Raw genomic sequence first — 27,936 nt, 5'->3', positions numbered from 1 at the left:
GGTGTAAGTGTTTGCTTCATGGGTTCTTCGCTTAAGAATTCATAGCCACACATTGCTCTTAAGAACTAGTTGGTTTATTAACAAAGGTTTAACAATCACACTATACATTACCAGTTCATCCACCAGGCTCACAACTGCCTGCCTCCTCGTGGATCCCCCGAACCCAACTGGCTGGGGTTTTATTGAGTCTTGTGAACATCACGTGACTGGCTAAGCCCCTCCCAACTCAAACCTGTGAGCATCCTCACAGTGCACACATTACAGTAGGCAAGGATTGTATAGAATGACAGAGTATACAGCACTGAAACAGGCCATTCGGCCCATCTGGTCTGTGCCAATGTTTATGCTCTACTCGAGCCTCCTCCCAGCCCCCTTCATCTCACCCTGTCAACATATCCTTCTGTTCCTTTCTCCCTCATGTGTTTATCCAGATTCCCCAGAAATACATCTGTGCTATTTGCCTCAACTATTCCTTGTGTAGCAAGTTCCACATTCTGGGTAAAGTTCTCCTGAATTACTGACTGGATTTATTAGTGATTGGAGCTGTACAAGTGGCAACATATTCTACACTGTCAAACCCCCATCACACTATTAAAGACCTCTATTGGGTAACCTGCCTTCTCTTTTCAAAAGACAGGAGCCGATTTACTGGTGCCCTCCTCCAATTCCCCCAGTTAGATCCGTTAGTCATGAGCAGCAGCACAAGTTGGGACAGGGACACTATGGAGGGACACTAAGATGGATCAGGCAAGCTTGGTAAGTGGGCAATGGCAATGGCAGGTTGTGAAAGGCACTATATCAATAAGTGGTTTGCCTCAGAATTCACTGAGATGGTGGACAGAAGGAGCACCAGTGGTGGGTGTAGAACAATCTCTGGGGTTATTATTGAGAGCAATAGGACTGGAACACGAGGATCTGGGATTTGTCTGGGAGTCCTGAAGGAAGCGGGTGAGAAGTGCAGGATCGGACTGTAATTCTTCCAAACATTAAAAAAAAGAAAAGAAAGTCTTGCATTTATATAGTGCCTTTCACGACCATTGGACATCTTAAAGCTTTACAGCCAATGAAGTACTTTTGGAGTGTAGTCACTGTTGTAAACACGGCAGCTAATTTGCGCACAGCAAGCTCCCACAAACAACATTGAAATGGACGAGGCAAACTTGGTAAGTGAGGCAATGACAGATACTCAGTAAGTAGTTAGGAAAGTAAAATTGAGCCTGAAGAAGAGGAGAAAACCTGACTTCCGTTCGATAAAGTAGAGAGATAAGCTGGCACTAAATATGTGCCCCGGAGCTGGGCCTTGTGTGCAGGGGGCTGAGGGCATTGAGCTGGGCTGGGCCTCACTGTAAGGAGGAGTGCTCAGGTCAAAGTGCATGGTTGGGCAAATGTGGCTCAGTTAGTAGCGTTCCTGCCCTGGAATGTTCCTGGGTCAGTCTGGTTTAAGTGACTTTGATTGTCGTCCAGGCCAAGTTCCAAAAGCAGCAGTTTCTGTGTGAGTTGTTCATTCCTGCTGATTCTCCGTTTTCACCTTCAGAGTCTGCGTCCAGCCTGCCCTTGGCCCAGTGTCCGTGCCTGGGTGTGGCGCTGGGGAATTGTGTGACTCTGCACCCACTCAGAGGCCCCAGCACCCAATGCTGCGGGGGCAGGGCCCGGGGTCTGGGTCAGTCACACCGGCTCCTTTCATCACAAAGCTGGTTATTTTAGAAACATAGAAAATAGAAACATAGAAAATAGGTGCAGGAGTAGGCCATTCGGCCCTTTGAGCCTGCACCACCATTCGATGAGTTCATGGCCGAACAAGACAAATTCAAACTTTTTGTTTCATTAGTGGAAACTGTTTGGTGCTAATTTATCATTCCTCCATTCACTCAATAATCCCGGGAGTGAGGAACTGCCAGTGGTTGAATCATGGTCAACAGTTTGAGAAAATCTTTGGTAAAATTTGACAAATTTGTTTGGAACTGTGAATCACTGTGTCTCCGGCCTGTGAGATTATTTGCAGGAAATTATACCAAATCCTCCTGGATCGACCCCTCCCCACAAACAAACCTCCCTCCTCTCACAGATAATCCCTCCCATCCTCCCTCCCTCTGTCTCCCTCTCTCCCTCCCTTCCTCCCTCTCTCCCTCCCTCTCTCTTTCCCTCTCCCTCTCTCTCTCCCTCCCTCTCTCTCTCTCTCTCCCTCCCTCTCTCTCTCCCTCTCCCTCCCTCCCTCTCTCTCTCCCTCCCTCTCTCGCTCCCTCCTCCTCCCTCCCTCTCTTTCCATCCCTCCCTCCCTCCCTCCCTCTCTCTCTCTCCCTCTCCCTCCCTCCCTCTCTCTCCATCCCTCTCTCCCTCCCTCCTTCTATCTCTCTCTCCCTCCCTACCATCCCTCTTTCTCCCCCTCCCTCTCTCCTTTTCCCTCCCGCTCTCCCTCTCCCTCCCTCCATCTCTTTCCCCCTCCCTCTCCCTCTCCCTCCCTCACCATCCCTCTTTCTCTCCCTCTTTCCTTCCTTCTCCCTCCCTCTCTCTCTCACCATCCCCCTCTCTCTCTCCCATTTTCTCTCTCTCCATCCCTCCCTCTCTCCCTCCCTTCTTCTCTCCCTCTCACTCTCTCTCACTCTCTCTCTTTCCCTCTCTCTCACCCTCCCTTTCTATCTCCCTCTCTGCCACTTTCTCTCTCCCTTCCTCTCTCCATCTCTCTCACTCTCTCCCACTTTCTCTCTCTCCCTCCCTCTCTCCCTCCATCTCTCTCTCACTCTCCCGCTTTCTCTCTCTCCCTCCCTCGCTCCATCTCTCTCACTCCCTCCCGCTTTCTCTCTCTCCCATTCCCCCGCTTTCCCTCTCTCCCGCTTTCTCTCTCTCCCCCTCCCTCCCTCTCTGCTCTCTCCCACTTTCTACCTCTCCCTCCCTCTCTCGCTCCCTCCCTCCCTCTGTTTCTCTCCCTCCCTCTCTCCCACTTTCTATCTCTCCCTCTCTCCCTCCCTCCCTCTGCCTCTCTCCCTCACTCTCTCCCACTTTCTCTCTCTACCTCTCTCCCTCGCCTCCTCCCTCTCTCCCTCCCTCTCTCGCTCCCTCCCTCTCTCTCTCCCCCTCCCTCTCTCTCTCTCTCTCCCCCCCTCCTCCCCCACTGCCCTCGGCCCATATACTTCAGTCTCTGTCACTGATCCTGTAACTGTACTGACAGATTAGGCAATCACCAATTATCACAGGTTATGTTTATCAGGGCATGGTCTGATTGGAGACCGAGCTCGGGTCTCGGTGGGGCTGGAGACGGTTTGTCACAGTGACAGCTCTATAATGATTAGAAGGTGGGTTTGCTGTCATATTTGGGCCAATCATTTCTGGTACATGTGACCACACTGCCACCAGCTGGTGATCCATGTACACTGCAGCTCGTGTCAGTTTGGCTCAGTCAGTTATACTCCTGCTCTGAGTCAGCGGGGAGGGGAAGGTGGGGTGTTGAAGCGGGGAGGCAGGGGTGGGGGTAGTTGGAGGCGAGGGGTAGTGGGGATGGGGGGGTTGAAGTGGGGAGGGGGGGAACGGGGGAGTGGGGAGCGGGGGGAGGTGGTGTTGAAGCGGGGAGGTGGGAGGGGTTAGTGGGGAGGTGGGGGGAGTGGGGAGGCCAGGGGGAGTGGGGGTGGGGGTGGGGGTGGGGTTGAAGCGGGGAGGTGGGTATTGGTGTTTCCAATTGGCCACTAAGCTGAATGTCAGTTTTAGCTCCCGAACACTCAGTATTCCTGGGAGTGAGGTTCTTCCGAGTCTCTGAATCCGGGGCTAAACTGTGGGCAAGTATTGGACAACATTTGACAAATTTGTTTGGGAACTCACGACATAAATCAGATCAGAGACAATCACTGTGACTCCAGCCTGTGAGATCATTGGTCCAGCAAGCAATTATGTTAGCTTTTATTATGAAAGGATTGGAATTTAAGAGTAAAGAAACCTTACTACAATTATATAGGGCCCTAGTAAGACCACACCTGGAGTATTGTGGTCTCATTACCTAAGGAAGGATACACTTGCCATTGAGGGAGTGCAATGAAGGTTCACCAGACTGATTCCTGGGCTGGGGGGATTGTCCTATGAGGAGAGATTGAATATTTTCTGGAGTTTAGAAGAATGAGAGGTGATTTCATTAAAACATACAACATTCTTACAGGGATCGACAGGGTAGATGCAGGGAGGATGTTTCCTCTGACTGGGGAGTCTAGAACCAGGGGTCACAGTCTCAGAATAAGGGGTCAGACATTTAGGACAGAGTGTAACGTAGCCAAGTTTGCTGAGATACAAAGATGGGAGGAAAAGCAATGTGTGAGGAGGACACAAAAAATCTGCAAAAGGACATAGACAGGCTAAAATTTGGCAGATGGAGTATAATGTTGGAAAGTGTGAAGTCATGCATTTTGGCAGAAAAAAATCAGAGAGCAAGTTATTATTTAAGTGGAGAAAGATTGCAAAGTGCTGCAGTACAGCGGGACCTGGGAGTTCATGTGAATGAAACACAAAAGGATAGTATGCAGCTACAGCAAATGATCAGGAAGGCCAATGGTATCTTGGCCTTTATTGCAAAGGGGATGGAGTATAAAAGCAGGGAAGTCTTACTACAGTTATACAGGGTGTTGGTGAGGCCACACCTGGAATACTGCTTGTAGTTTTGGTTTCTATATTTACGAAAGGATATACTTGGAAAGGATATACTTGCTTTGGAGGCAGTTCAGAGAAGGTTCACTAGGTTGATTCCAGAGATGAGGGGGTTGACTTATGAGGAAAGGTTGAGTAGGTTGGGCCTCTACTCATTGGAATTCAGAAGAATGAGAGGTGATCTTATCGAAACGTATAAGATTATGAGGGGGCTTGACAAGGTGGATGCAGAGAGGATGTTTCCACTGATGGGGGAGACTAGAACTAGAGGGCATGATCTTAGAATAAGGGGCCGCCCATTTAAAACAGAGATGAGGAGAAATTTCTTCTCTCAGAGGGTTGTAAATCTATGGAATTCGCTGCCTTAGAGAGCTGTGGAAGCTGGGACATTGAATAAATTTAAGATAAAATAGACAGTTTCTTAAATGATAAGAGGATAATGGGTTATAGGGAGCGGGCAGGGAAGTCGAACTGAATCCATGATCGGATCAGCCATGATCTTATTGAATGGGGAGCAGGCTCAAGGAGCCATATGGCCTACTCCTGTTCCTATTTCTTATGTTCTGATGAGGAGAAACTTCTTCACTCAGAGGGTGGTAAATCATTGGAATACTCTACCCCAGGGAGCTGTGGAGGCTCAGTCGCTGAGCATATTCAAGACTGAGATCGATAATCACTAAGGAATCATGAGATATGGGGATAGTGCAGAAAAGTGGAGTTGAGGTCGAAGATCAGCTATATCAGAATATAATGATCTTATATTGGCCCTGAATTTGCGGTTGGTTTGACGACGTACTCTGAGTGCACCATCATACTGCCTTTCAAACTGACCGCAACTTTGGGATGGAGTTGCAGTCTGTCAATGACAACTCCGACGTTGGCTGCGCTGTGCCCCCCCCCACCACTGCTCCCCCCCACTGCACACCCCACTGCTCCCCCCCCACTGCACCCCTCCCCACTGCTCCCCCCCACTGCTCCCCCCACTGCACCCCTCCCCACTGCTCCCCCCCACTGCACACCCCACTGCCCCCCACCACTGCACCCCTCCCCATTGCTCCCCCCCACTGCACCCCTCCCCACTGCACCTCTCCCCATTGCTCCCCACCACTGCACACCCCACTGCTCCCCTTCAGCACCCTCCCACAGTACCCCCCCCCATTGCTCCCCTCACAGCACCCCTCCCCACTGCACACCCCACTGCTCCCCCCCACTGCACCCCCCACCCCACTGCCTCCCCCCACTGCTTCCCCCACAGCACCCCCCCCCCACAGCATCCCCCCCTAACACCACCTCCCCCCGACAGAGCTGGCAATCTATGGAATCCCACAAATCATTGGAATTGACGAAAGCTTTGGGCCTTCTGCAGTAATGCTGCTGTTAAATCCCCCACTGAATATAACTGGGGTTTAACTGCAAATTGACTGCTAAATAAATATTAGCGGCCTAGAAAACTCATACTGATTTTGAGCCTAGTGAAATGTATCCGTTTTAATAAAAAATAATTGTTTAAGAAACTTTTCAAAAGATTTTTTTACAATTTTAAATTTTGTCCATCTTTATTTCAGGTTTGCCTTTTCCCCATGTGAGGTTGAAGATCAGTTAGAAGTTTAAGAGCTCGCCAACTTCTCTGTGAGAATTCTGCTCTTTGATTGGCTGCTCAGGCAGCCTGTTGAGGTCACTGCAGCTCGCACTCGGGGATTCCCACTCACTTCTGTTGAAATGAATTCGCCGGAAAACCCAAAGTTCTCGACACAAGGATTGCAAGAAGCGTGTGCGGCACATGTATCGGGGCTAGCAGGGAATAGCTTTGCTTCACTACTGACCGCAAATTCTGGGCACTGAGTGGCAGAGCAGACTCGAGGGACCAAATGGTCGACTCCGGCTTATCTTTCTTATGTTCTGATGAAATGATACCAAACCTCCTGTCTCGACCCGTCCCAAAACAATCCCCCTCCCCAAACATAAACTACTCCCTCCCTCACTTTCTCTCTCACTCCCTCCCTCTCTTCCTCCCTCCCTCTCTCTCTCTCGCTTCCTCTCTCCCTCTCTCCCTCCCTCCCTTTCTCTCTCCCTTCCTCTCTCCCTCTCTCCTCCTCCCTCTCGCTTCCTCCTTTCTTTCTCCCTCTCTCTCTTTCCCTCCCTCCATCTCTCCCTCTCCCTCACTCCATTCCTCCCTCTCTCCCTCCCTCTCTCTCTCCCCCTCCCTGTCTCTCAATCCCTCTCTCCCCCTCCCTCTCTCCCTCCCTCCCTCTCCCTCTCTCCCTCCCTCTCTCCCTCTCTCTCTCCCTCCCTCTCTCCCTCCCTCCCGCTCCCTCTCTCCCTCCCTCTCTCTCTCTCCCCCTCCCTCTCTCTCACTCCCTCTCTCTTTCCCTCCCTCCCTCTCTCTCTCTCTCTCCCTCCCTCTCTCTCACCCTCCCTCTCTCTTCCTCCCTCTGTCCCTCGCTAGCTCCCTCCGCCTTTCCCCTCCCTGCCCTCGGCCCATATACCTCAGTCTCTGTCACTGATCCTGTAACTGTACAACAGATTAAGCAATCACCAATTATCACAGGTTATGTTTATCAGTGCATGGTCTGATTGGAGACCGAGCTCGGGTCTCAGTGGAGCTGGAGATGGTTTGTCACAGTGATAGCTCTATAATGATTGGAAGGTGGGTTTGCTGTCATATTTGGTCCAATCATTTCTGCTACACGTGGCCACACTGCCACCTGCTGGCAAACCATCTACACTGCAGCACAGAGTCTGAAGACGGCTCCAAAACGAAGATATTTCTCGATATTGAGCAGATCCATTTCCGTAACTGAAGACCGGATCTGCTAGCTCCACTCTGAGGGGCAGATCTTGTATCATCATCCCCAGTGCTTGTTGCTGATTCCTGACCAAGGTGATCGGATACTGTGGAGTGATCTCACCTGTGGTTGATCGAAACTAAGTGACGATGTGGCCTTGGGAATCCCATCGAGGCCCAGACTGGGGAGGGGAGCCATTGGAACGGGTTTACACTGGGCAGGAGAAGGATTGGCCCTGGAGGTCACACCTCCCTCACTGACACTCAGGCCTGGCATACAGGGCCAAGGAATGTCCTTGGCAATCTGTCCAGCCGCTCCCACTCCCCCACAACACGTGTAGCAAAGGACGGACAATTGAACCGAGGATCAGACGTCGGAGTTACAACATCATTACATCATTTGCAACATAGCAACCCTGGGCACAATGAACACAGCACCATCCTGTCCTGAGGAGAAGCAAGTGTTAGAGCTTTATAGGGTCAGAGTGCCAACATATTGACCTAAATTATCTATATTCTCCAGAGTTTAGAAGAATGAGAAGCGATCTCATTGAAACATAGAGCATTCTTACAGGACTCGACAGGGTAGATGCAGGGAGGATGTTTCCCCTGGCTGGGGAGTCTAGAACCATGGGTCACAGTCTCAGAATAAGGGGTCAGCCATTTAGGACTGAGATGAGGAGAAACTTCTTCACTCAGAGGGTGGTGAATCTTTGGAATTCTCTGCTCCAGAGGGCTGTGGAGGCTCAGTCTTTGAGTATATTCAAGATAGAGAGCGATGGATTTTTGGATATTAAGGGAATCAAGGGATATGGGGATAGTCCGGGCAAGTAGAGTTGAGGTAGAAGATCAGCCATTATCTCATTGAATGGTGAGGTGGGCTCGAGGAGCCAAATGGCTGACTCCAGTTCCTAATTCTTATGTTCTTACAATCAATCACAGAGATAGACTGGATTCACTGAGGCACTTTGTTAAAAACATCATCTAATTTTGTTTTTTGTTTTGTGCCCAGGTCTAGATTGTTGGCCAACCTCACTGCGGCTGATTATTGACAGCAGCCAACTCGACATTTGTGCAGCTGCTCATAATCCAAACCACATCATCACAGAACGGTTACAGAACAGAAGGAGGCCATTCGGCCCGTCAAGCCCTTGTCGGCTCCCTGCAACAGCCCCTCAGCCAGTCCCACTCGCCGCCCTTTCCCCGTAGCCCTGCTAATTTTTGTCCTTCAGGTACTTCTCCAATCCCTTTTGAAAGCCACGATTGAATCTGCCTCCACCACCCTCTCAGGCAGCACATTCCAGATCCTAAACACTCGCTACGTAAAAATGTTTTCCCTCATGTCCCCTTTGGTTCTTCTGCCAATCACCTTAAATCTGTGTCCTCTGGTTCTCGACACTTCCGCCAATGGGAACAATTTCTCTCAATCTACTCTGTCCAGACTCCTCATGATTTTGAACTCGGGCAATAGCAAGGAAGAACATTAGCTTGAATGATGTGAAATCGGTATGGGTAGAGCTGTGGAATACCAAAGGGCAGAAAACGCTAGTGGGAGTTGTGTACAGACCACCAAACAGTAGTAGTGAGGTTGGGGACAGCATCAAACAAGAAATTAGGGATGCGTGCAATAAAGGTACAGCAGTTATCATGGGCAACTTTAATCGACATATAGATTGGGCTAACCAAACTGGTAGCAATATGGTGGAGGAGGATTTCCTGCAGTGTATTAGAGATGGTTTTCTAGACCAATATGTTGCGCAACTAACTAGAGGGCTGGCCATCCTAGACTGGGTGATGTGTAATGAGAAAGGACTAATTAGCAATCTTGTTGTTTGATGCCTCTTGGGGAAGAGTGACCATAATATGGTAGATTTCTTTATTAAGATGGAGAATGACACAGTTAATTCAGAGACTAGGGTCCTGAACTGAAGGAAAGGTAACTTTGATGGTATGAGACGTGAATTGGCTAGAATAGACTGGCGAATGATACTTAAAAGGGTTGACGGTGGATAGGCAATGGAAGACATTTAAAGATCACATGGATGAACTTCAACAATTGTACATCCCTGTCTGGAGTAAAAATAAAACGGGGAAGATGGCTCAACTGTGGCTAACAAGGGAAATTAAGGATAGTGTTAAATCCAAGGAAGAGGCATTTTAATTGGCCAGAAAAAGCAACAAACCTGAGGACTGGGAGAAATTTTGAATTCAGCAGAGGAGGACAAAGGGTTTAATTAGGAGGGGGGAAAATAGAGTATGAGAGGAAGCTTGCTGGAAACATAAAAACTGACTGCAAAAGCTTCTATAGATATGTCAAGAGAAAAAGATGATTGAAGACAAATGGAGGTCCCTTGCAGTCAGATTCAGGTGAATTTATAATGGGGAACAAAGAAATGGCAGACCAGTTGAACAAATACTTTGGTTCTGTCTTCACGAAGGAAGACACAAATAACCTTCTGGAAATACTAGGGGACCCAGGGTCTAGAGCGAAGGAGGAACTGAAGGAAATCCTTATTCGGTGGGAAATTGTGTTCGGGAAATTGATGGGATTGAAGGCCGATAAATCCCTGGGGCCTGATAGTCTGCATTCCAGAGTACTTAAGAAAGTGGCCCGAGAAATAGTGGATGCATCGGTGATCATTTTCCAACAGTCTATCGACTCTGGATCAATTCCTATGGACTAGAGGGTAGCTAATGTATCACCACTTTTTTAAAAAGGAGGGAGAGAGAAAAAGAGTAATTATAGACTGGTTAGCCTGACACCAGTAGTGGGGAAAATGTTGGAATCAATTATTAAAGATGAAATAGCAGCGCATTTGGAAAGCAGTGACAGGATCGGTCCAAGTCAGTATGGATTTCTGAAAGGGAAATCATGCTTGACAAATCTTCCAGAATTTTTTGAGGATGTAACTAGTAGAGTGGATAAGGGTGAACCAGTGGATGTGGTGTATTTGGACTTTCAAAAGGCTTTTGACAAGATCCCACACAAGAGATTGGTGTGCAAAATTAAAGCACATGGTATTGGGGGTAATGTACTGACGTGAATAGAGAACTGGTTGGCAGACAGGAAGCAGAGATTCGGGATAATCGGGTCCTTTTCAGAATGGCAGGCAGTGACTAATGGGGTGCCGCAGGGCTCAGTGCTGGGACCCCAGCTATTTACAATATACATCAATGATTTAGCTGAAGGAATTGAGTGTAATATCTCCAAGTTTGCAAATGACATTTAGCTGGGTGGTGGTGTGAGCTGTGAGGAGGATGCTAAGAGGCTGCAGGGTGACTTGGAAAGGTTAGGTGAGTGGGAAAATGCATGGCAGATGCAGTATAATGTGGATAAATGTGAGGTTATCCACTTTAGTGGAAAAAACAGGAAGGCAGAATATTATCTGAATGGTAGCAGATTAGGAAAAGGGGAGTTGCAACGAGACCTGGGTGTCATGGTACATCAGTCATTGAAAGTTGGCATGCAGGTACAGCAGGCGGTGAAGAAGGAAAATGGTATGTTGGCCTTCATAGCTAGGATTTGAGTATAGGAGCAGGGAGGTCTTACTGCAGTTATACAGAGCCTTGGTGAGGCCTCACCTGGAATATTGTGTTCAGTTTTGGTCTCCTAATCTGAGGAAGAACGTTCTTGTTATTGAGGGAGTGCAGCAAAGGTTCACCAGACTGATTCCCGGGATGGCTGGACTGACATATGAGGAGAGACTGGATCGACTGGGCCTGTATTCACTGGAGTTTAGAAGGACGAGAGGGGATCTCATAGAAACATATCAAATTCTGATGGGACTGGACAGGTTAGATGCAGGAAGAATGTTCCCGATGTTGGGGAAGTCCAGAACCAGGGGACACAGTCTAAGGATAAGGGGTAAGCCATTTAGGACCGAGATGAGGAGAAACTTCTTCACTCAGAGAGTTGTTAACCTGTGGAATTCTCTACCACAGAGAGTTGTTGATGCCAGTTCATTGGATATATTCAAGAGGGAGTTAGATATGGCCCTTAAGGCTAAAGGGATCAAGGGGTATGGAGAGAAAGCAGGAATGCGGTACTGAGGTGAATGATCAGCCATGATCTGATTGAGTGGTGGTGCAGGCTAGAAGGGCCAAATGGGCTACTCCTGCACCTATTTTCTATGTTTCTATGATATGTTTTACTGCGTTAAAGGCACTATATAAATACAGGTTGTTGTTGTTTATTGCTGTGTCGTGGTGTAAACCAGATTGCAGAGATTGCAGCAGTGGAAGTGCAGCACAGAGCTGGGAGGCACAACACGTTGAAGAATCGTGAAGAGGAACGGACATCCTGGTCTGGCTAGTCTGGCCTGACAATTTTACCAGGAGTTTGTTTGATGATGTGACTGATTGGATCGATGAAGGAAATCCAAGAGGTGTGGTGTAATTCAATGTTTTAGGTGTTTAACAAGATGCCTCATGGGATGGTTATTGCTGAGATTGCGGGATAAAAGGACATATACCAGCAAGGACACAACGTTGGTGGAGAGGTGGCATAAATTACATTAGTGTTAATCAGTGTGACTCAAATTGGACAAGAGTTGGATCTGGTGCGCTGGAGGAGTACGGAGAACAATAGTTAGATATAACTGTCAAAAAGGAATTACTTCTGAAACAATTAGCAGAACTCAAAATCGACAGGCCCTGGTAGCATTTATCCTGGGCTGCTGAGCGAAGTTAGACAGGAGTTAGCAGAGACCCGAGCCACAATCCTTCAATCCACGTTGTTCTGTGAAACTGGAGAATTGCCAGTGTAATATCTCTTTTCAAGGAGGGAGAGGCTAATCAGGTGGCTGTAGATCACATTCTGACTTTTACTGTCTGCACACGCAAATTTGAGTTTGCAGACAAGTGAATCAGTGAACACTCGGTGATACAGGGCAGGCAGGACTTGGGAAAGATAAATGGTGCTTGCCAAATTTCATGGGGGTTATTGAAGAAGTGGCGATTGGATAGATGAGGAAAATATAGTATTTACATGGGCCACCCCCACCTGCGAGAGGACACCACTGCAGGTCGGGAGGATAAAGAGCTGGAGCAAGCCAATACAGCTTCCAGCGCGAGTCGTCCCAAGTGTGCGACGACTTTGAGGTGGGCGACTGGGTGACATCATCAAGGTCCAGGTCGCCGGTTAGATCATGAGTAGGAACATCGGCGGGCCCAGGTAGAGCGGAGAAGAGGGAAGGTCGGGGTGGATGAGCAGCGAGAGATTGTGGTGGAGGAGTGGCGAGAGATCATGGCGGAGGAACGGTGAGCGATCGTGGTGGAGGAGCGCTGAGAGATCATGGCGGAGGAGCGGTGTGAGATCGTGGCAGCGGTGCGGCAAATGTTTGTGGCAGAGGAGCGGCGAGAGATTGTGGCAGTGGTGCAGTGAATGAAGGTGTGGGGTCCAGAAGAGCCGAGGGCCCAGGGGCAGCACGGGCCAGCCCACACTGCGATATGTGTGCGCATTAGGTCCGTGCAGCAGAGCAGGTCTCCAGTCGTCCAGGTTAGCCCTTGCCACTGGATAAAGGCCTAGCTCTGTCAAGCCCGTGTGGTGGCTGATGTGTAACGGTCACCACACGTTAAAATAATCCACGCACAGGCATCTTCCAACCCTCGAGTTCAGGACTGGAATATTGGGTCCTTCATTGAAACATAGAAACATAGAAACATAGAAAATAGGTGCAGGAGCAGGCCATTCAGCCCTTCTAGCCTGCACCGCCATTCAATGAGTTCATGGCTGAACATGAAACTTCAGTACCCCCTTCCTACTTTCACGCCATACCCCTTGATCCCCCGAGTAGTAAGGACTTCATCTAACTCCCTTTTGAATATATTTAGTGAATTGGCCTCAACTACTTTCTGTGGTAGAGAATTCCACAGGTTCACCACTCTCTGGGTGAAGAAGTTTCTCCTTATCTCGGTCCTAAATGGCTTACCCCTTATCCTTAGACTGTGACCCCTGGTTCTGGACTTCCCCAACATTGGGAACATTCTTCCTGCATCCAACCTGTCCAAACCCGTCAGAATTTTAAACGTTTCTATGAGGTCCCCTCTCACTCTTCTGAACTCCAGTGAATACAAGCCCAGTTGATCCAGTCTTTCTTGATAGGTCAGTCCCACCATCCCGGGAATCAGTCTGGTAAATCTTCGCTGCACTCCCTCAATAGCAAGAATGTCCTTCCTCAAGTTAGGAGACCAAAACTGTACACAATACTCCAGGTGTGGCCTCACCAAGGCCCTGTACAACTGTAGCAACACCTCCCTGCCCCTGTGCTCAAATACCCTCGCTATGAAGGCCAACATGCCATTTGCTTTCTTAACCGCCTGCTGTACCTGCATGCCAACCTTCAATGACTGATGTACCATGACACCCAGGTCTCATTGCACCTTCCCTTTTCTTAATCTGTCACCATTCAGATAATAGTCTGTCTCTCTGTTTTTACCACCAAAGTGGATAACCTCACATTTATCCGCATTATACTTCATCTGCCATGCATTTGCCCACTCACCTAACCTATCCAAGTCACTCTGCAGCCTCATAGCATCCTCCTCGCAGCTCACACTGCCACCCAACTTAGTGTCATCCGCAAATTTGGAGATACTACATTTAATCCCCTCGTCTAAATCATTAATGTACAATGTAAACAGCTGGGGCCCCAGCACAGAACCCTGCAGTACCCCACTAGTCACTGCCTGCCATTCCGAAAAGTACCCATTTACTCCTACTCTTTGCTTCCTGTCTGACAACCAGTTCTCAATCCACGTCAGCACACTACCCCTAATCCCATGTGCTTTAACTTTGCACATTAATCTCCTGTGTGGGACCTTGTCAAAAGCCTTCTGAAAGTCCAAATATACCACATCAACTGGTACTCCTTTGTCCACTTTATTGGAAACATCCTCAAAAAATTCCAGAAGATTTGTCAAGCATGATCTCCCTTTCACAAATCCATGCTGACTTGGACCTATCATGTCACCATTTTCCAAATGCGCTGCTATGACATCCTTAATAATTGATTCCATCATTTTACCCACTACTGAGGTCAGGCTGACCGGTCTATAATTCCCTGCTTTCTCTCTCCCTCCTTTTTTAAAAAGTGGGGTTACATTGGCTACCCTCCACTCGATAGGAACTGATCCAGAGTCAATGGAGTGTTGGAAAATGACTGTCAATGCATCCGCTATTTCCAAGGCCACCTCCTTAAGTACTCTGGGATGCAGTCCATCAGGCTCTGGGGATTTATCGGCCTTCAATCCCATCAATTTCCCCAACACAATTTCCCGATTAATAAAGATTTCCCTCAGTTCCTCCTCCTTACTAGACCCTCTGACCCCTTTTATATCCGGAAGGTTGTTTGTGTCCTCCTTAGTGAATACTGAACCAAAGTACTTGTTCAATTGGTCTGCCATTTCTTTGTTCCCCGTTATGACTTCCCCTGATTCTGACTGCAGGGGACCTACGTTTGTCTTTACTAACCTTTTTCTCTTTACATACCTATAGAAACTTTTGCAATCCGCCTTAATGTTCCCTGCAAGCTTCTTCTCGGACTCCATTTTCCCTGCCCTAATCAAACCCTTTGTCCTCCTCTGCTGAGTTCTAAATTTCTCCCAGTCCCCAGGTTCGCTGCTATTTCTGGCCAATTTGTATGCCATTTCCTTGGCTTTAATACTCTCCCTGATTTCCCTAGATAGCCACGGTTGAGCCACCTTCCCTTTTTTATTTTTACGCCAGACAGGAATGTACCATTGTTGTAATTCATCCATGCGGTCTCTAAATGTCTGCCATTGCCCATCCACAGTCAACCCCTTAAGTATCATTAGCCAATCTATCTTAGCCAATTCATGCCTCATACCTTCAAAGTTACCCTTCTTTAAGTTCTGGACCATGGTCTCTGAATTAACTGTTTCATTCTCCATCCTAATGCAGAATTCCACCATATTATGGTCACTCTTCCCCAAGGGGCCTCGCACAATGAGATTGCTAATTAATCCTCTCTCATTACACAACACCCAGTCTAAGATGGCCTCCCCCTAGTTGGTTCCTCGACATATTGGTCTAGAAAACCATCCCTTATGCACTCCAGGAAATCCTCCTCCACCGTATTGCTTCCAGTTTGGCTAGCCCAATCTATGTGCATATTAAAGTCACCCATTATAACTGCTGCACCTTTATTGCATGCACTCCTAATTTCCTGTTTGATGCCCTCCCCAACATCACTACTACTGTTTGGAGGTCTGTACACAACTCCCACTAACGATTTTTGCCCTTTAGTGTTCTGCAGCTCTACCCATATAGATTCCACATCATCCAAGCTAATGTCATTCCTAACTATTGCATTAATCTCCTCTTTAACCAGCAATGCTACTCCACCTCCTTTTCCTTTTATTCTATCCTTCCTGAATGTTGAATACCCCTGGATGTTGAGTTCCCAGCCCTGATCATCCTGGAGCCACGTCTCCGTAATCCCAATCACATCATATTTGTTAACATCTATTTGCACAGTTAATTCATCCACCTTATTGCGGATACTCCTTGCATTAAGACACAAAGCCTTCAGGGTTGTTTTTTTAACACTCTTTGTCCTTTTAGAATTTTGCTGTACAGTGGCCCTTTTTGTTCTTTGCCTTGGGTTTCTCTGCCCTCCACTTTTCCTCATCTCCTTTCTGTCTTATGCTTTTGACTCATTTTTGTCTCCCTCTGTCTCCCTGCATAGGTTCCCATCCCCTGCAATATTAGTTTAACTCCTCCCCAACAGCACTAGCAAACACTCCCCCTTGGACATTGGTTCCGGTCCTGCCCAGGTGCAGACCGTCCGGTTTGTACTGGTCCCACCTCCCCCAGAACTGGTTCCAATGCCCCAAGAATTTGAATCCCTCCCTGCTGCACCACTGCTCAAGCCATGTATTCATCTGCGCTATCCTGCGATTCCTACTCTGACTAGCACATGGCACTGGTAGCAATCCCGAGATTACATCTGTGAACTCATCCCCTTTTGGTGTGGAAGCAAGTCATACTCGTTCGAGGGACCAGAAGGCATATGATTAGGTATCTCACAGAGCAGTTGTTAGAGAATGTTGGTTATATGGTAAAAGAAGAAATATAGAAGCATGGATAGAAAGCTATTAAAGAAAAAGCAAAGTTAGTAGTCTGGCAAATAGTGAGGAGGGCTGTGAAATGTTTTAGAAGAAGATAGGCAGGTTAACAGAAAGGGCAAACAGGTGGCAGATACAATTTAGTGTGGAGACGTGTGAGGTGATGCATTTTGGAAGAAAATTCAAGAGCCAAGAACATACGGAATTGATGGGCAGGAAAATACCACCTGGCCCATCAAGCCATCCCCATATCCCATGGTAGCTGGAGCAGCGTACACCTCCGACCACCCCCTCCCCCACCCACCCAACCTGTCTACTCTCTTGGGACAGGCAACAAAACAGCTAAAATAAATATGTGCAATAAGGGAAAGTACTCGGGAAAGTTGCTCTCCGACCCCCTCAGGCAATCGGAACCAGTCCAGGAAATCACATGGACCAAGTGGTATCTATAAAGACACTGACGGGGGGTGGAGGGGAACATATTGGGTGCCTCCTGTTAGTGCCCCCGGGGGGTATTAATGGCTTTGCAAACGGGCGCGGCGCTGACATCGATTCCTGTCATATTTGGCGGGAGTATAGCGGTGGCGCTACAGCGTGCGTTCCGATCTCCTCCGGCCAGAGATCGTGACGTCATCGCCCTGTTAGCACCCCGGACCCGAAATTGTGTTCCGCCCCCTGCAGCATCGGCGGGCAAAAACACCAGCAGCAGCAGAAGGCGTCCATTGGGCGGCCGGACGCTTCGGGGGGCGACGGTTAAAGGCACGGCGGCCCAAGTCAGTGAAACAAACTTACCTTTCTTGCTGCCGTTGTTTTCGCGGGTTCCTGCCCGCGATCGCTCAGCCCGCTCTGCTCGAGTGCTGGGCTGATCGCGCGGGATCGCTGCTCCCTGGGTGGTCCGGGTAGGTCCCCTTCTTATTGCAGAGCCTGCAGTGATGGCCCTTCCCGGTCATTGCTGCCGCGCTGCACGGCCCAGTGTGCAACACCGCTCCAGTCACCATCCCGCCAGATGCCCATCGCGCTCCAGGAAGGATTTAGCGCCCCACTTCCTTCGTCAACATAAACGGTGAATATTTTAAAAGTTTGAAATCGTTAGCTCCTGGCACTAACTTTTCAAACTTTAACAAATTAGCGCTCTAACCGGGGCGACAGTGAAGTTCTGCCCCTGGCTTTCTATGTGGTTTGGGAGTGCACATGAATGATACGATGGAGGATATCGATGAAAAGCCTGGTGTGGGGAGAGTGCCGGGTACTGCAGTGGGATTAGTTTTGGGTTGCTCAAGTGAAGAACTTACAGACACAATGGGCTGAATGGCCTCCCTCTCTGGTTCTATAGCATATTCCCCCTGTTCATAGCCTGCGTGAGGTGTGAGGGTCTAACTATGGAAGGCACGGGTCTGTCCGTGGAAACTGCATTTTGCCGTGAGAATTATGGCGAGTTGGGAGACAGCCTGAATTGTAATATCACTACTTTAAAAAAGTCTCCACCCTCTTACTCAGTCCATTGCAAAGAGCGTTGATTGGAATTTCAATCAAAGCCACTTCTTCCTTCTATTTATCGAGATCCATCTTGACCAAGCTTTCATCCACCTCTCCTAACTCTCCCACTATAGCTTAATGTCCATCCCTATTGTTTATGATCTTCCCCGCACCCCCATGTAAAACACCTGAAGGCGTTTCCTGGTATATAAGTTGTTGTTGTTGCTCCTCAGTTGGATCCTTCCTGTGAGGAGCAGTGAATGCTGGGAATTCATAGGGTCGTAGGTCGAGTCCCATCACTGAGAGCGCTCCATTTCAGCATCATCCCTGGGGCTTCTCCAATTCCGCAGAGTTGTCTCTGATTCACCAGGAGTGCTTAGCCATACTGTGCCAAAAGAAAGCTAATTGGGTCCCCCTTCAACCACCCTTAGAATGAGGAAACCTGCAAAAGGCTGCTTACCTCAACATAAGAACATCAGAATTAGGAGCAGGAGTAGGCCATTTGGCTCCTCGAGCCTGCTCCGCCATTCAATAAGATCATGGCTGATCTGATCTTGGCCTCAACTCCACTTCCCTGCCCACTCCCCATAACCCTTTATACCCTTATCCTTCAAAAATCTGTCTATCTCTGCCTTAAATATGTTCAAAGACCCAGCCATCACAATTCTCTGGAGTACAGAATTCCACAGATTTACAACACTCTGAGAGAAGAAATTCCTCCTCATCTCCGTTTTAAATGGGCGACCCCTTATTCTGAAACTATGCCCCCTAGTTCTAGATTCCCCATGAAGGGAAACATCCTCTCTGCATCTACCCTGTCAAGCCCCCTCAGAATTTTTTACGTTTCAATAAGATCCCCTCTCATTCTTCTAAACTCCGATGAGTATAGGCCCAACCTGCCCAACCCCTTTACCTCAGGAATCTCCTGTGCTGGTCTCCCTGTGGGATGTAAGATTGCAAAAGGCACTTGTCCCCTCTGCCTAACTTCAGTAAGCAGCACTTTCACATCCTTTCCTCTCAGGGGGCTCCCATTCGTTGTGCCGACATTTCAGAAATAATTAGCTAAAGAGCCTTCACAACAATTTGAACTTTTGGTGTGCTGCCCCTTTAAGCTGCTACAGGCCTTTAAATGCTGTAACAGACATTCACTCAACATCCACTCCCTCCACCACCGGCGCACCATGGCTGCAGTGTGTACCATCTACAAGATGCACTGCAGCAACTCGCCAAGGCTTCTTCGGCAGCACCTCCCAAACCCGCGACCTCTACCTCCTAGAAGGACAAGGGCAGCAGGCACATGGGAACACCATCACCTCCACGTTCCCCTCCAAGTCACACACCATCCTGATTTGGAAATATATCGCCATTCCTTCATCATTGCTGGGTCAAAATCCTGGAACTGCCTCCCGAACAGCACTGTGGGAGCACCTTCACCACACGGACTGCAGCGGTTCAAGAAGGCGGCTCACCACCGCCTTCTCAAGGGCAATTCGGGATGGGCAATAAATGTCGGCCTTGCCAGCGATGCCCACATCCCAGGAACGAATAAAGAAAAAAGTGCAGTTCCCACCCACTTCCCAGCGACTGTTGAGTCTGATGCTCGGAGTAAAGTTTCTGTGAGGGAAGGCACGGATTGTGCTCTGCGTTTGGCCTGAATAAAAAACCCAGGGTACTGTCCCTTTAAAACTCTGCTGCTTCCATCAACAGCCAGAGAAATTACAACGTACACCAGCTCCCCGTCTGACTCGAGAAGCGAGGTTGAGGTTAGGGCTGTACTTTCCAAACGACTTGTCTATTAGTCATTTCTGACTTGTAGTGGTGGGGGAGGGGCCGAGAGACAGAACCATCTGCCATTTATCACCTGCACTGGGAGACATAAAACGGTTAACAGGAAATTGACTAATAATAATGTGATCGAGATAAATGAAAACCAGATTGTTTTATCTGCCGAAATGTTTCGAGTGATTGGAGAGAGAAAGGGCAGCGCGTTTTATTTGGGGTAATCTGACACACTTGGAATCAATTACCCTGAGAATAAGCCCAGGCTCAAGATAGCCATGCAAAGAGTTGGATAGGTAGGAGCGCTGTTCCTTCCAAGCTCTGTTTGGATGTCTGTGTGTGTGCTGTGGAGTTCAGCCTATGCTGGAGCACAGTAAACAGTCTGATTTATAGCTCTGACCTCCATCAGAACCTCACAACACAACCCTCTGCGCACATGTGTGTTCCAAAGTGCGTCTGAGTCCCGCATCAACGGTGAGCTCCCAGATCCCCAATCAGCGCCACATTGCTGACATCGGAGGTTTTCACCCAAATTAGATTTCTTTTGTTTCTTAGATGGGGGCGGGCACCTTCTCGTGGCAGAAAAAGTACAGGCGTCCTTCTCGCTGCAGCGTCCCACACCAGCCCTCTCCCAGCGCAGGTTGGCGAACAACATTCAGTGGTGCCAACCCTTGCCTGATTTACTTCTCCCCAGTTCAGGGCACGGGAGGCAATTGGAGCCCCCAGTCTGGTGGAGATCTGTGAACTCATCTCTGATGGAGGTGAAATCTGGGCAACTTCCAGGAGTTCCAATCCTGGCTGCAACTGGGAATGGCAGACTGGGATCCAGAGGGGACAAGCTTGGGCACTTACTGTAGATGGAGGGTGTCTGACATAGTGGGCGGAGAGGCCATGCAGCCAAACGCAAATATTTATCCCTCAATCAACATAACAACAGATTATCTGGTTATTATCACATTGCTGTTTGTGGGAGCTTGCTGTGCACAAGTTGGCTGCTGTGTTTCCCACATTACAACAGTGACTACACTCCAAAGTACATCATTGGCTGTAAAGTGCTTTGAAACATCCGGTGGTCATGAAAGGCGCTATATAAATGCAAGTCTTTCTTTTCTTTCTGACTGCGCAGCAACACCCCAGAGGGTGAGGACAGGATGGGGCTCAGCTGTGAGTTTCCTTTGGTCCAATAACCTGGTGTTACTCACACTCTGGGCTAATGCGAGAGGATCGGCCACCTGGAGGAGGTATGGCGGGCAGCTGGCAGCGATGGGAACTTTCTCAGCAAAAGTCGTCATCTTCAGGAGAGGAGATAAAGCATCCCGACTCTCAGGTAACATTGAGCCAATTGGCAGCTCCTGCGTGGGAAAGCTTCCCATTTCAACAGGATGCTCAGATATTAGAGGGTACAGAAATGGCTCATAAACTCTCAACCTTAGTCTGTCAATCGCTTCATAATTTTAAATTTCTCTATTAAATCTCTTAACCTTCTCAGCACCAGTAGAAATAGTCCCAGTATCTCAAATCTCTTGTTATCACTACAGTTTCCCATGCCTGGTATCACCCTGGTTAATCTGCACTGTATGCTCTGTACGTCCGTGCTATAGTGAGGTACGCAGTATCTAATTATGACCTAACTATTGCCTTGTACAAATTGAACATTACCTCTGGGTGTACTCGAGGAGGAGATGGAACAATTGGTAGAGATAACTACAGGAAAGCTGTTATGATCTAGAATGCACTGCCCAGCAATAGAGTTTACCCCATCACCATCATAGGCAGTCCCTCAAAATCGAGGAAGACTTGCTTCCACTCTGAAAGTGAGTTCTTAGATGACTACAGTCCAATACGGGAATTACAGTCTCTGTCACAGGAGGGATAGACAGTCGTTGAAGGAAAGGGTGGGTCGGACAGGTTTGCCGCACGCTTCTTCCGTTGCCTGCATGCTCTCAGCGACGAGACTCGAGGAGCTCAGCGCCTTCCCAGATGCTCTTCCTCCACTTAGGGCGGTCTTTGGCCAGAGTCTCCCAGGTGTCGAAGAGGATGTTGGATTTTTATCAAGGAGGCTTTGAGGGTGTCCTTGAAACATTTCCTCTGCCCACCTGGGCCTTGCTTGCTGTGTAGGAGCCATGTTATGATCTAGAATGTACTGCCCAGCAATGGAGTTTACCCCACCTGCCTTGGGGCCTCATGTATACAGTGGCAGCACACTTGCCTCAATGTCAGAAGGTTGCAGGTTCAAATCTCACTCCAGGGACTTGTATTTAATGTATCAAGCACATATTTGAAAATTGCCAGTTGCTAACTTTCTGCCGTTATATTAGGCCAGGTTCCCTTCTTATCTTGCTGAACTCTGCCTTTCTCCAGTCCAGTAACCTTATCTTTGACTCTTCATTAAGTGTTTCTTTTCTTACAGTGAATTTGACCATGTTGTGATCGCTGTTGCCCAATTGCTCTCCTACATTCACCTCAGTTATTTGCCCCACTTCCTTTCCCAGAACGAAATCAAGCAATACCTCGTTCCTGTTGAGCCACAAACAGACTGGTGGAGGAAACCGTTCTGGATGCTGTCACGTTTTGTGATTTCTAGATAGCATTTTTCCTGCGGTGCAGATTTAGAGCTGGATTTCCTATCTTGTCAAAGAATGAGCTCACCCCCAATCCAAGATGTGAATCGTTGACTCCTATGTTTCCTTATCTATTGTCCATGTGATTCTGATTACATTCTGGGTTCTCCTATCATTGGCCACTTACTCCTGTCCCATTACCCAGACCCGATCCACTTCTACATTTCCATCCCCCACCAGGATGGCCTGAGGGTGCTCCGTTTCTTCCTCGAGCAGAGGCCCAACCAGTCCCCATCCACCACCGCCCTCCTCCGCCTGGCTGAACTTGTTCTCACATTGAACAACTTCTTTAACTCCACTCATTTCCTCCAAATTGAAGGTGTTGCTATGGGAACTATAAGCCCATTGACTCCCACAGCTACCTGGACTATACTTCCTCCTACCCCAAATACTGTAAGGACTCCATTCCATTCTCCAAGTTTCTCTGTCTTCGTTGCATCTGCTCTGATGACGTCACCCTCCACACTAGTGCCTCTGACATGCCTTCCTTTTTCCTCAACCGGGGTTTCCCCTCCGCCGTGGTTAACATGGCCCTCGACCGTGTCCATTCTATTTCCCTCACCTCTGCTCTCACCCCTTCCACTCCGTCTCAGAACCACAACAGGGTTCCCCTTGTCCTCACCGTTCACTCCACCAGCCTCCAAGTTCAACGTATCATCCTCCGCCATTTCCGCCATCTCCAGCGTGATCCCACCACCAATCACATCTTCCCCTCCCCTCCTCTCTCAGCGTTCCGAACGGACCTCTCCCTCCGCGACACCCTGGTCCATTCTGCAGACACCCCCAGCACCCCCTCCCCTTCCCGTGCAAGTACAGGAGATGTAACACCTGTCCTTTTACCCCGTCCCTTCCCACTGTCCAGGCCCCAAACACTCCTTCCAGGTGAAACAGCGATTTATTTGCACTTCTTGCAATTTAGTATACTGTATTCGCTGCTCTACACTGGGGAGACGAAGCGCAGATTCAGGAAGGAAGGATAGAATAAAAGGAAAAGGAGGTGGAGTAGCATTGCTGGTTAAAGAGGAGATTAATGCAATAGTTAGGAATGACATTAGCTTGGATGATATGGAATCGGTATGGGTAGAGCTGAAGAACACCAAAGGGCAAAAAACGTTAGTGGGAGTTGTGTACAGACCTCCAAACAGTAGTAGTGATGTTGGGGAGGGCATCAAACAGGAAATTAGGGGTACATGCAATAAGGGTGCAGCAGTTATAATGGGTGACTTTAATATGCACATAGATTGGGCTAACCAAACTGGAAGCAATACGGTGGAGGAGGATTTCCTGGAGTGCATAAGGGATGGTTTTCTAGACCAATATGTCAAGGAACCAACTAGGGGGGGGAGGCCATCTTAGACTGGGTGTTGTGTAATGAGAGAGGATTAATTAGCAATCTCGTTGTGTGAGGCCCCTTGGGGAAGAGTGACCATAATATGGTGGAATTCTACACTAGGATGGAGAATGAAACAGTTAATTCAGAGACCATGGTCCAGAACTTAAAGAAGGCTACCTTTGAAGGTATGAGGCGTGAATTGGCTCGGATAGATTGGCGAATGATACTTAAGGGGTTGACTTGGATGGGCAATGGCAGACATTTAGAGACCGCATGGATGAACTACAACAATTGTACATTCCTGTCTGGCGTAAAAATAAAAAAGGGAAGGTGGCTCAACCGTGGCTATCAAGGGAAATCAGGGATAGTATTAAAGCCAAGGAAGTGGCATACAAATTGGCCAGAAATAGCAGCGAACCCGGGGACTGGGAGAAATTTAGAACTCAGCAGAGGAGGACAAAGGGTTTGATTAGGGCAGGGAAAATGGAGTACGAGAAGAAGCTTGCAGGGAACATTAAGACAGATTGCAAAAGTTTCTATAGATATGCAAAGAGAAAAAGGTTAGTAAAGACAAACGTAGGTCCCCTGCAGTCAGAATCAGGGGAAGACATAATGGGGAACAAAGAAATGGCGGACTAATTGAACAAGTACTTTGGTTCGGTATTCACGAAGGAGACACAAACAACCTTCCGGATATAAAAGGGGTCAGAGGGTCTAGTAAAGAGGAGGAACTGAGGGAAATCCTTGTTAGTCGGGAAATTGTGTTGGGAAAATTGATGGGATTGAAGGCCGATAAATCCCCAGGGCCTGATGGACTGCATCCAAGAGTACTTAAGGAGGTGGCCTTGGAAATAGCGGATGCATTGACAGTCATTTTCCAACATTCCATTGACTCTGGATCAGTTCCTATCGAGTGGAGGGTAGCCAATGTAACCCCACTTTTTAAAAAAGGAGGGAGAGAGAAAACAGGGAATTATAGACCGGTCAGCCTGACATCAGTAGTGGGTAAAATGATGGAATCAATTATTAAGGATGTCATAGCAGCGCATTTGGAAAGAGGTGACATGATAGGTCCAAGTCAGCATGGATTTGTGAAAGGGAAATCATGCTTGACAAATCTTCTGGAATTTTTTGAGGATGTTTCCAGTAGAGTGGACAAGGGAGATCCAGTTGATGTGGTATATTTGGACTTTCAGAATGCTTTCGACAAGGTCCCACACAAGAGATTAATGTGCAAAGTTAAAGCATATGGAATTGGGGGTAGTGTGCTGACATGGATTGAGAACTGGTTGTCAGACAGGAAGCAAAGAGTAGGAGTAAATGGGTACTTTTTAGAATGGCAGGCAGTGACTAGTGGGGTACCGCAAGGTTCTGTGCTGGGGCCCCAGCTGTTTACACTGTACATTAATGATTTAGATGAGGGGATTAAATGTAGTATCTCCAAATTTGCGGATGACACTAAGTGGGGTGGCAGTGTGAGCTGCGAGGAGGATGCTATGAGGCTGCAGAGCAACTTGGATAGGTTAGGTGAGTGGGCAAATGCATGGCAGATGAAGTATAATGTGGATAAATGTGAGGTTATCCACTTTGGTGGTAAAAACAGAGAGACAGACTATTATCTGAATGGTGACAGATTAAGAAAAGGGAAGGTGCAATGAGACCTGGGTGTCATGGTACATCAGTCATTGAAGGTTGGCATGCAGGTACAGCAGGCGGTTAAGAAAGCAAATGGCATGTTGGCCTTCATAGCGAGGGGATTTGAGTACAGGGGCAGGGAGGTGTTGCTACAGTTGTACAGGGCCTTGGTGAGGCCACACCTGGAGTATTGTGTACAGTTTTGGTCTCCTAACCTGAGGAAGGACATTCTTGCGATTGAGGGAGTGCAGCGAAGGTTCACCAGACTGAGTCCTGGGATGGCGGGACTGACCTATCAAGAAAGATTGGATCAACTGGGCTTGTATTCACTGGAGTTCAGAAGAATGAGAGGGGACCTCATAGAAACGTTTAAAATTCTGATGGGTTCAGACAGGTTTGATGCAGGAAGGATGTTTCCAATGTTGGGGAAGTCCAGAACCAGGGATCACAGTCTAAGGATAAGGGGTAAGCCATTTAGGACCGAGATGAGGAGAAACTTCTTCACCCAGAGAGTGGTGAACCTGTGAAATTCTCTACCACAGAAAGTTGTTGAGGCCAATTCACTAAATATATTCAAAAAGGAGTTAGATGAAGTCCTTACTACTGGGGGGATCAAGGGGTATGGCAAGAAAGCAGGAATGGGGTCCTGAAGTTGCATGTTCAGCCATGAACTCATTGAATGGCGGTGCAGGCTAGAAGGGCCAAATGGCCTACTCCTGCACCTATTTTCTATGTTTCTATTGGGTGACCGCTTTGCGGAACACCTCAGTTCAGTCCGTGAGCGTGACCCTGAGCTTCCGGTCGCCTGTCACTTTAATTTCCCGCTCCACTCCCACTCTGACCTCTCCGTCCTCGGCCTCCTTCACTGTTCCAATGAAGCTCAACACAAGCTCGAGGAACAGCACCTCATCTTTCGATTCGGCACTTTACAGCCCTCTGGACTCAACATCGAGTTCAGCATTTCAGAGCGTAACTTCTGCCCATGTTTGGCTCCCCTTTCTCCTTTTATTAAACCGCACCCACCACCCCCACCCCACCTTGATCTTACAGTTTTTTCTCTCTGTCTCCCATGGCAGTTGGTCATTATCCCGCCATTCACACCCTATTTAGATTAACCTTTTTCTAACTCCTGCCATTATCATCTCAATTCGGCCCATCAACCCTTTTGTCTCTCTAATCTCTCCTGTCTTCCACCCTATCACAGACCTTCTCTTGTGTTCTTTCCTCCCCTCCCCCTTTCAGTGCTCCTTAAGAACCTGTTCATTTTGAACATTCGCCAGTTCTGACAAAAGGTTATCGACCTGAAACTTTAACTCTGTTTTTCTCTCCACAGGTGCTGCCTGACCCGCTGAGATTTCCAGCATTTTCTGTTTTACTGCATCATTTCTAGTTCGGAAAGCAACATACAGCTTAAAGAAACAGTCCAGGTTGCATTCTCAGAATTTTGCCCCATTTTGACCACAACTTTCTGTCTTATCCCAGTCTACATAGAATACCTAAAGTCCCATTTATTAGAACTCTTATTACTGCAAACCTCTCAACATTGCCGACAAATCTCACCCTTGATTTCCATCTCCCTATTCAGTGGTCTATATCTTGCTGCAATATGACTAACGAACCTAATAAAATGTGCTTTTCTATGACTGGAATGGTGGCTTTAATTCATTTTTATTTTAAAAAGTTCTTGGGATGTGGACGATGCTGGAAAAGTATTTTCCAGTGGAATGTATTCCCCATCGCCAGTTTCCCTGAGGGCATTAATAATTACTCACATAGTGTGGGATTGGACTCACATGTGGGTCAGAGCCCCTCGCTGTCGGGCATCAGTCAGCTGCTTGGGTTTTTATGACAATCCAACAGACTTAATTTTCATTTCTGCTCTAGTGCAGGCCACAAATGGCCAGATTTACTGAACTGCATTTCACTATTTGCCATGGCGAAGAATTGAACTTACGGGGGGAAAATTCGGCCGCATCTCTGTTGCGGCGTTAATCTAGCGCGTTTGTGCCTCCCGACCAGAAATTCGTCAGAATCGGTCGAAAGGGGCGATAATTCAGCCATTGCACACCAGAGCTGGGTGTGGGGGGTGGGGTGGGGGCGATAACAAAAGTTTGGTCGGTACATTTTGCAGACCCATTGCACATGTGTGGAACTCCGAATCAGGGAAAGACCGAGTCCTCTAGGTGCGGCATAGTAATTAAACTTTTCAAAATCACTTGTTTCCAACCTGTACTGTTATGTCTGTCTGCTGCTGCAAACTGGGAGGCTCATGCACCGTGCTGTGTGTAAACATTGCACTGACTGTGACCTCCCAGGGAAGCACTTCCTCATCCTTTTAAGTAGCCACCAGTTAACGACTCCGCTGGCCGCTAACTGAGGGGTTAGACAACCGAAAATCCCGCCCAACTTTTTGGTTACTGGTCCAGTACAATAACCACTAGCCTAATGTACACAGCCCTACATGAATTGGGCCAATGCTTCTCTGTTTCATTCTCGTCTCTATGTTCCCTGAATATTTTATAGCTGGTATTATTTAATCCCAGTGTTGCTCCAGGTGAAGACATGTTTCGATCAGCAACATGTCCCTCCATTCTAAT

The 27,936-nt window shown here is 48.1% G+C and overlaps 1 long non-coding RNA gene across 1 annotated transcript; it reads left to right on the top strand.

Moving 5' to 3' along the window:
* Window positions 1-17,134: 17,134 nt before the first annotated feature.
* On the top strand, window positions 17,135-26,982 carry LOC139275881 (uncharacterized). The gene is made up of 3 exons (XR_011595781.1): window positions 17,135-17,268; window positions 20,877-21,077; window positions 26,673-26,982. It is a non-coding gene; the product is annotated as an uncharacterized lncRNA (long non-coding RNA).
* The last annotated feature ends 954 nt before the right edge of the window (window positions 26,983-27,936 follow it).

This window comes from Pristiophorus japonicus, chromosome 11 (genome assembly GCF_044704955.1).
Source record: "Pristiophorus japonicus isolate sPriJap1 chromosome 11, sPriJap1.hap1, whole genome shotgun sequence".
Classification (NCBI taxonomy): Eukaryota; Metazoa; Chordata; class Chondrichthyes; family Pristiophoridae; genus Pristiophorus; species Pristiophorus japonicus.
This window is presented reverse-complemented; position numbering and strand designations above follow the sequence as displayed.